Source organism: Aegilops tauschii, chromosome 2 (genome assembly GCF_002575655.3).
Source record: "Aegilops tauschii subsp. strangulata cultivar AL8/78 chromosome 2, Aet v6.0, whole genome shotgun sequence".
NCBI lineage: Eukaryota > Viridiplantae > Streptophyta > Magnoliopsida > Poales > Poaceae > Aegilops > Aegilops tauschii.
This window is the reverse complement of record NC_053036.3, coordinates 495,586,610-495,593,913: the sequence shown is the minus strand read 5'-3', so window position 1 is coordinate 495,593,913 and position 7,304 is coordinate 495,586,610.

Genomic DNA, 7,304 nt, shown 5'->3' with positions numbered 1-7,304 from the left:
AAGTAGCATTCCACATCAAAAATTCTGTTTTTATCATTTACCTACTCGAGGACGAGCAGGAATTAAGCTTGGGGATGCTTGATACGTCTCCAACATATCCATAATTTTTGATTGTTCCATGCTATATTATATTCTGTTTTGGATGTTTAATGGGCTTTATTATACACATTTATATTACTTTTGGGACTAACCTATTAACCGGAGGCCCAGCCCAAATTGCTGTTTTTTTTGCGTATTTCAGTGTTTCACACAAAAAGAATATCAAACGGAGTCCAAACGGAATGAAACCTTCGGGAACGTGATTTTCAGAACAAACGTGATCCAGAGGACTTGGAGTCCATGTCAAGAAAGCAACGAGGAGAGCACGAGGCAGGGGGCGCGCCTACCCCCCCAGGCGCGCCCTCCACCCTCGTGGGGCCCACGTTGCTCCACCGACGTACTTCTTCCTCCTATATATACCTACGCACCCCCAAACCATCAGAGGCATCCATGAAAACCTAATTCCACCGCCGCAACCTTCTGTACCCGTGAGATCCCATCTTGGGGCCTTTTCCGGCGTCCTGTCGGAGGGGGCATTGATCATGGAGGGCTTCTACATCAACACCATAGCCTCTCTGATGATGTGTGAGTAGTTTACCTCAGACCTTTGGGTCCATAGTTATTAGCTAGATGGCTTCTTCTCTCTCTTTGGATCTCAATACAAAGTTCTCCACGATTCTTGTGGAGATCTATTCGATGTAATCTTCTTTTGCGGTGTGTTTGTCGGGACCGATGAATTGTGGGTTTATGATCAAGTTTATCTATGAACAATATTTGAATCTTCTCTGAATTCTTTTATGTATGATTGGTTATGTTGGCAAGTCTCTTCGAACTATCAGTTTAGTTTGGCATACTAGATTGATCTTTCTTGCAATGGGAGAAGTGCTTAGCTTTGGGTTCAATCTTGCGGTGTCCTTTCCCAGTGACAGCAGGGGCAGCAAGGCACGTATTGTATTGTTACCATCGAGGATAACAAGATGGGGTTTATATCATATTGCATGAGTTTATCCCTCTACATCATGTCATCTTGCTTAAAGCGTTACTCTGTTCTTATGAACTTAATACTCTAGATGCATGATGGATAGCGGTCGATGTGTGGATTAATAGTAGTAGATGCAGGCAGGAGTCGGTCTACTTGTCACGGACGTGATGCCTATATACATGATCATACCTAGATATTCTCATAACTATGCTCAATTCTATCAATTGCTCGACAGTAATTTGTTCACCCACCGTAATACTTATGCTCTTGAGAGAAGCCACTAGTGAAATCTATGGCCCCCGGGTCTATTCTCCATCATATTAATCTTCCAACACTTAGCTATTTCTATTGCCTTTTATTTTACTTTGCATCTTTATTTCTCTTTATCATAAAAATACCAAAAATATCATCTTATCATATCTATCAGATCTCACTCTCGTAAGTGACCGTGAAGGGATTGACAACCCCTTTATTGCGTTAGGTGCGAGGTTCTTATTTGTTTGTGTAGGTGCGAGGGACTTGAGCGTGGTCTCCTACTGGATTGATACCTTGGTTCTCAAAAACTGAGGGAAATACTTACGCTACTTTACTGCATCACCCTTTCCTCTTCAAGGGAAAAACCAACGCAGTGCTCAAGAGGTTGCACTGCAGCATGCCTGGTGCTGCAGCCTGGCCACAGGGGCGGAAGTCGAGGTCGTCCCCCAAGGCAAGATCTTCATGACCCGAGGATGGGGCGAGGTCACCCGTGCTTGCCGTGCGGAGGGGGCCCTCGCCATCCACTTCGAGTACGACGACGCCTCCACGCTGTTCTTCAAGGTCTTCGATGAGGAAGGTCGCCTCCTGGAGTGCTGCCCTGGAGGAAGCCGCCGGGATGGCGCGGCAGCAGGCGTCGAACCTTCCCCCCGGTCCTGCCGGTAGCTCCTCCAGCAACAGCGATGACTCCTGGGAGTCTAGCGACTCTCCCGAGCCTAGCGAGTCTCCGAAGATGAGCGATGACAGCTACGCGCCACCGAGCTTTCGCCGCACCCGGAGCGCGGTAGCGGCATCCGCCCATCGGCGTCGATGACCTGGATGGGGTTGGGGTCAGCCCCTCGTGGCCCTCTGTTGATGATGGCGTCGGCGGCGACGTCTGTAGTCAGGGCTTCTTGAGGTTTTCTTCTTTTGTTCCCTGCGAGGAATCGGGACGAACCCCGTGGGGGTGTGTAAAGAACCTGTAATGCTTTTGCTCCAATGCTTATTATTCCTACTATAAGGTTGTGGTTGCGTATCTTGCTTAGGCATTGTCCCCCCTTTTCATCCTCGCGGTAGCTTAGCGCTCTACGCCGGCAGGTCCCAGTCCCCAGGCAAGCTTCATCTGTCGCTGGTATGCCAGGTCGCGATGCCGTGGTCAAGGCCAGGAGGTGAGCAGCCCAAGGTCCGGTAAGAGCTCCCGAGGTGCTATGCTCAAGAGGTCCCCTTTGGTGTGCAAGCAGCTTCCCGAAGGCAGAAAAGGAAGGCGACATTGCCGGAGCAAGGCTGCGAGAGTCAAAAATTCCAAACTGCGGCGTCGCGCTAACATGAATATGTGACTTATGTTATCGAGCCCGAGGTGATTCCCTGTGCAGCGCCCGATTTGCGCTTCCGCAATGGTGTTACTAGGTAAGACTCATGCTGGCTTCCCCCTTCCTCGCTCATCTAAATGCTCTGCATCCTCGGGTGTCGACCCTCGAGCGAGGCTCAGCCGCCGCTGGTATGCCAGGTTGCGATGCCGTGGTCAAGGCTAGGGGGTGAGGGCTGGAGAGTCAATAGGAGCTCCTGAGGTGCGATGCTCAGGAGCCCCCCTTAACGCGCAAGCGAATCGCATGAAAAGGGGGCAGCCGGTGGGGCCACCCGTAGCTAAGCTCCGGAGATGCCTGCGGGTTAGTTCGAGAGGAGACTGTAGATTATAATCGCGTTTGCTGCCCTGACACTGAACTATCCGCAAGAAGATGAAGGCACTGAGGATCTGGTGAGGTGACGTACGCGGGGCGGGCCGCGAGCCAGAGCTCGACCTCTCAGATTTGTCACCGTTGCAGGGACGGACCCGAGCACAAGCGCCGTGCCAACATGTGTAGCTCCCGTTGCGGGATGAGCAGGAGGCCGGTCAGCAACGCGGGAGGCCGCGAGGGGCAGTAGGCAAGTAGCCGATAATCATAAATCATCTTGGAGAAGGAGGTAACACTAGTTCAGGTAAATGCAAGAACGATACATGCCGCAGGGACGGACCCATGCGGCCTGGGGATGATGCAGCCTGTGGGGCGCCCCCAACAGGGTAAATTAAAGATGCAAAAGATACACGTCGCAAGGACAGGCCCATGCGACTTGGGGATAATGCAGCCCGAGGGGTGCCCCCAACTGAATGAACCGGAAAATGTCACCTGGCACCGTTGCTGAGGGAATGTTGAAGTAGCCGAAGACGCACGCTGGAGGAGTTGCTCCTCACGAGCCGCCTGGGTCCTGAACCTTGGGAGGCTCTGGAGGTCTCGGGGCTCGCGAGGAACCATCGCCATCTCCGCCAGGCCCGTCTGGTGCCTGGCCTCCTGAGCCGTCAAAACACTCTGCAAGCGACGCTGGAAGGTAACAGCCGCGTTCGGCAAGCCGAATGGCATGCGAACATAGCTGTGAGGTGGACCCTCGCACCAACCAACGCGCGAAGGCCAGAAGCGCTCCTGGGATGCGACCCTGTTGAGCCCTGGGATGTTGACGCAGACGTGCAGCTCGTCGTCCTCGCCAGGACAAGGAGCTGCGCCAGGTGGTGGGCGGTGGTTTCCGTGCATGGCTCTTGCCTCTTTAAGCTCCTCGGTCGTCTTGGTGATGAACTCCTAGGCACTAGGCACCCCATGCCTTGTGCCCTCATGAGGGAAGCGTGCGATGAAGCATGCCTCCATGTGGTGCCCGAGCGCCTCCCTCGTGACGTTGGCTAAGTCAGAGGCCCTCCAGAAGAGAGCCTCCGAGCCCAGCCTGAGGAGGGCACCGGGCGCGCCTTCCTATGCAAGGGAGGGAAGCGCCCCATCCATGGGCGCAGGTCCTGAGGTGGTGTGGCTGGAGACACCGCTCTCCTGAGGCTCTTGGCGGAGCAACAACTTCTTCTTCTTGGAGACTGGGTCAGGAGGGTAGATGGCGCCTTCGTTGTCTGGGTCTTCAATCGCCGTAGCCTGGTAGGCGCGCTCGAGGGAGCACACCGCGTCCTTCTCCTCGCAAGCGATCGTGATGATGTCGCGATTCCCTGGCATTTTGAGGACGTTGTAGCCGTGGTGGGTCACCACCATGAACTTGGCTAGGGCCGGATACCCAAGGATGGCATTGTACGGCAGGCGGATGTGGGCGACGTCGAAGTTGATGATCTCGGTGCGGTAGTTGTCGCGCTGGCCGAAGGTGACAGAGAGGCGGATCTGCCCTATCGGGGTGGTGGAGCCGTCGATCACTCCTGAGAAGGGCTTGGTAGGCTGCAGCTAGTCATAGGGCACCTGGAGTCGGTCGAACGTCTCGACGGAGAGGACATTGAGTCCCGCACTGCCATCGATGAGTGTCTTGGTGATGAGCACGTTGCTGATGACGGGCGAGCAGAGCAGCGGGAGGGCGCTGGCTGTGGCCGCGCACTTGAGCTGGTCGGAGGAGTCGAAGGTGATGGCGTACTTGGACCACCTGAGAGAATGCGTCGCCTCAAGCCTGGGGAGGGCCGCGTTCACCTCACGCGCGAACTGCTTGAAGATACGATGGGAGGCTGGGGCTTGAGCGCCGCCTAGGATGCAATCGACGACACGAGGCTCATGGAAACCCCCAGCCCCCTCGTCCTGGTGATGGTCATCATTCCTTCTTGGTGGTGGAGGCAGCGGGGGAAGGCCAGCATTGCCCTAAGGACGGTCCTCGCGAGGTTGGTCCCTCCAGGCGCCCTCACGAGGTTGGCCCTGCCAGCGGTCCTCACAAGGCTGGCCGCGCCACTCCTGGCGGGGGCCGCGGTCGTCCCAGCGCCCTCCACTTCTGCCTCCTCCACGGCCGTAGCCTCAATCGTTACGCTCGGGGCGTCGACTGAAGAGCCCATCGCTGATGGCCCTGAGCTCTTGACACTCATTGGTGTTGTGGCTGTGTACATTGTGGAAGGCGCAGAACGGGCGGCTGCCCTTGGATGACTCTGGGTGGTCGCAGCCGCGCTTCATCTCTGGCTCAGCCACGAGCACGGCCGCCCCCTTGCGCTTCACGTCCTTGGTCTTGGCCTTCTTATCTTCTGGGTCGGCAACTAGAAGCTCGAGAAGGGAGAGGCGTCCTTCCTCAGCTCTCGCGCACTTGGTCACCATGTTGAACATCTCCACGGCCGTGCACAGGTCCTCATGTATGGCGAGCTCCTCCTTCATCTTGACATCGCGGACGCTATCAGAGAATGCTGAGATGATGGCCTCGTCCGTCACCTTGGGAATCTTGAGGCGGACGCTGTTGAAGCGCTGGATGTACTTCTGTAAGGTTTCCCCTGGCTGCTCCTTGATGCGCCGCAGGTCACCCGCGGTAGGCGGGCGGTCGCGAGTACCCTGGAAGTTGGCGACGAAACGTTCGCGCATCTCGCCCCAGGAGGAGATCGATCCTGCGGGCAAGTTCAGGAGCCACGAGTGCGCGCCGTCCTTGAGAGCCATGGGAAACCAGTTTGCCATGACCTTTTCGTCGCTGTTGGCCGCCTTGATGCTTAGCTCATAGAGCTGCAGGAACTCAGCAGGGTCGGGGGTGCCGTCGTAGCGTAGAGGCAGGTCAGGCTTGAACTTGCCGGGCCACACGACGCTGCGCAGCTCAGGGATGAAGGCGCAGCAGCCCGCGGTGGTCACTGGAGCTCGTCGTGGAGGTGGAGCCTAGTCTTGGTACCCATCCGCCGCCGCCGCAGGTGGCGCGCGGTCTTGACATGTTGGCGCCGGGAGTGCGGGAGCATCCTCTCGTGGCCGCTGGACCTCCTAGCAGCTCTCTTCTTCACGCGCGTGCCCTGCGCGGTGGGTCATGCTGCGGGGCTGCGCGTCTCAGCCCGAGGACGACGTCTTGACGAGGAGGTGGTGGAGGCGCTCCATGGGCTACGTCGCCCGCGGCGGGAGGCGGGCGAGGTAGCGAGAGGGACGGTGCAGGAGAGCCCCCAGTGGCGCTGACAAGCTCGGTGATGCGGTCCAGTCAGTCCTCGTAGAGGTCGTCGACGGGGCGATAGCGTAGGAGCTCGCGCGCCATGAGCAGCACAGCCTGCGCGTCCACGGGCCCGCGACGAGCATGAGACGACAAGCCGGCCGGAGTTAGCGACGGGGTGGCGGTGCGTCCGTCCATCCGCACAGAGGGGTGCAGCGATGAAGCTTGCTGCTCGTTTCCCATTGGGCCGGTGCCGGCGTTGGCGGCGGGTGACGGAGAATGACGGGGAGGCCTGCCGACGGGCGCCGTCTGGGTGATGCGAGCGGCGAGAGCGGCTCGGCGCTCAGCACGGGCTCGACGAGCATCAGCCATGGAAGTGGTGGAGTGGCGGGGCGTCGACCGACGGAAAAGAGGCTTCGGCGCACCCCTACCTGGCGTGCCAAATGTCGGATTCAGGGTTCCGCAGACCCTTGAGAGGTTCGAACTCTGGGGTGCGTACGAAGAACACTCTCTTCCCAGTATGCCCGCTAAACGATCCCACGGCCTAGCTTGACGAACCCAAAGAACAAGAGACACGTGGGTTTATCCTGGTTCGGGCCACCTTGCGGTGTAATACCCTACTCCAGCTTTGTGGTGGATTGGCTCGAGGGGCTAAGGATGAACTAGTACAGTGGTGGAACAGCCTCAGGAGGTGAGGTGTTCTTGGGCTCGATGAGCTGTTGAGGAGGTCAGGGTAGAATGGCACCAATGCAAGATGCCTCACTATGGTGGTGGCTAAGTCCTATTTATAGCGGCCTTGGTCCTCTTCCCAAATGTAGGCGGGAAGGGATCCCACAACGGCCAAATTTGAAGGGAGACAACTAGTACAAGCTATCCTGACAAAAGTAGTCTTCGCCTGCAAAAGGCTCTGGTGGTGATGCTGCAGTGGGCTCCGCGATGACCTCCGTCCTGCCGTCTTGGCGGTCTTGGTCTCGTTGCACCGGAATGGAAACCTTTGCTTGATTCCTTGGGACTCCGCGCCTGCGCTTGCCTCCTTAGCACCAAAGAGGAAACTGGTACACTGCGCCCGCTGGCGCCTGCCTAGCCTTGGTCATCATGGCTCACGTCATGTGAACCTCGCGAGGTTCACCTTGCATTGATATCTGTGCTCCTCGGGAGCCAGCCTAGTGAGGCT